Source organism: Leuciscus leuciscus (assembly GCF_965113295.1).
Source record: "Leuciscus leuciscus genome assembly, chromosome: 1".
Lineage (NCBI taxonomy): Eukaryota > Metazoa > Chordata > Actinopteri > Cypriniformes > Leuciscidae > Leuciscus > Leuciscus leuciscus.
Genome location: NC_138725.1, coordinates 10,687,355 through 10,689,695, shown reverse-complemented (window position 1 = coordinate 10,689,695; position 2,341 = coordinate 10,687,355). Strand labels below are relative to the sequence as shown.

Genomic DNA, 2,341 nt, shown 5'->3' with positions numbered 1-2,341 from the left:
TCAGATGCCAAAAACAAACAACAAACAGTGCTAATATACACTCATTGTGCTGTAATATTCCTGAAAATTAGGATCCTAACCTTTATCTCTATTCCGAAATCTCAGATGGTTAGTTATTCAGCTATAGGCTTCGACCCGGAAACAGTATTCCTTATGTCACAACAAGCAGAAAACATTTTCCATTTTAACAGAGTTAAGGTGCAGTAAAATGATCTGTTGTTCTGTGAATGTTCACTGGTGAATTCAGTCATTTCAATAAGAATCCACACGATCGCAATTTTGTCTTTTTGCCTGTGTAATTTCACGAAATTCACAAATGTGATGCACCTTTACTCGCTGCAACATAAAATGCAATCAATTATAAAATCTTCAGAAGGGACACGTGAGGTACTTAAGTTAGAAAAGTGAAAAGGTGCATCAGCTTCATTTTCTGTTTGCTTTTCCTCTTTTCTGGTGGATGGTCCAGGCACTTCAGTGATTTTCAGGTCTACAGGAGGATTTTTATTCTTGATCAAACTTGTATTTCAGCTTACCGAGATCCCTGCAAAGTACAAAATTTTCTGTTAGTAAGGTTATTAAAGTTATTAAATAATTTCCTCAGCCTTGTGACGTTCCAAACCTGTTTGACTTTCTGTCTCTGTGGAACCCAAAAGCAGATCTCAGGCATAATGCAACCCGTCACCATTCAATATCACTGCATGAAACACAAGCATACATTTTTTTGTAATTCATTCAAACTATTCTTATGTACACTTGTCTAGTTCAATTCAATGCAACAATTTATGTAAAAAATGGTTAAGCTCCAAAAATGTCCCAGAAAAGATCCTAAAAATAGTCAATGAGTTCACAATTCATGTGTTATGGGTTGTGTTGTAAGTCTTCTGAAGTCATATAATAGCTTTTTCCTTTTTTTTGTCGAAAAAGACTAAACTTTAAGTTATAATTCAGGGTTCAAATGTCTTATATTCAAATGCATATGATTAAGGTATAGCCTATAAAAAATGCATAGCATTATTAGCTCCAAACCTGTGATATTATTTTTCTGAGTAACATGAATGAGATTTGAGAGCATGAGGGAAGATTTTCAGAGAATAACTGATTAAAAAAGTACACAGTCAAACAATACAATTTCACACAGAGAAAGTTCATAGTAATAAAGTACTTGCATGTGGTGTATAAGTAACTTACTGTAATTCAATGTTGCCTCTGAAATGTTCAGATTATTTTAGAAATGTACTGGTTGTTCTGGGGAAACAAAAGAACAAAGCTGATTATTCACAACATAATATTTATTGACCAGTAGGCCTAAATGGCTTTAAAATGGTATTTGAGAGAATGAGGGCACCTGTAAGTAAAGATAGGCTAAACAAAAACAGACCAAACTATATTAACCTGCTTTTGTTATTCATAACAAACGCCAATGAGACAGCAGGAATCAGCTACATTAGTTAGGCTATCTCAGCAATTTGAAGACACAGTTTTACAGAATATGTTGAATTGAATGACTAAATCAATCTAAGACAATAAGTCAATAATTTCCATTTGTTCATTAGCTTACGTTAGATCAACGTAGTTAGCATACCAGATACTGTGCAATAAACGAGTGGTAAACACTGTAAAAAAGTAGTAATGTATAATCAATTTAGTTTATATATATGTGTGTTTGAATATATAGTGAGTTGACTCTGTATTTATATTTATTTGGCGAGTTTACAAACCTTGTAACGGAGAGCCGATCAAACGGCGGAAGCTTTGATGAGAGGACGGAGCCGTTACCCGATGACGTCGATCAGCTGAGCTTTGTTGCGCGCGAGCAGCGCGAGCATCACTGAAGCGACGACAGTAGAGCAATAGCAGCAGTTTCGTGACAGAATAAAACTTTTCTCCTCCTAGTTCTTCTTCTTCAAATAATAATGTATGAAGAAGTAGGTAAAAATGATTATTTTATTACTATTATTTATTCAATAATAATTAATGAATTCTTCTTCTTAATATTATTATAATTTAGTGTTGTTGTTTAAGGTTTAAATTAATCAACAAAATAGGCCTATAGATAGGCTACTAAATAAATGTAAGCTACCCAGGTGAAAAAGACGTAGGCTACTGTTAAATGTATTAAAAATGCATTCAAGTATATTTGTATTGTAGGCCTACTAAAAACACACTCAAGTACATTTTTAATAGTACGTCTTTTTTCACCTGGGTATGTAGGCTATACTGAATCAAACTTAAGTAGCCTATAATAATAATAATAGGATAACAATATTCTCATTTTGGCCTCACAGAACCATTGGGTTCCTCCAGATGCTGGCTTTAACATAAGAGATCTTCCAGGAACCAC

The 2,341-nt window shown here is 33.8% G+C and overlaps 1 long non-coding RNA gene across 1 annotated transcript; it reads right to left on the bottom strand.

The window, feature by feature from the left end:
- Positions 1-636: 636 nt before the first annotated feature.
- Positions 637-1,816, bottom strand: LOC309505482. The gene is made up of 3 exons (XR_014208457.1): positions 1,719-1,816; positions 1,189-1,245; positions 637-694 (listed from the first exon to the last, which is right to left on the bottom strand). It is a non-coding gene; the product is annotated as an uncharacterized lncRNA (long non-coding RNA).
- Between the last annotated feature and the right edge of the window lie 525 nt (positions 1,817-2,341).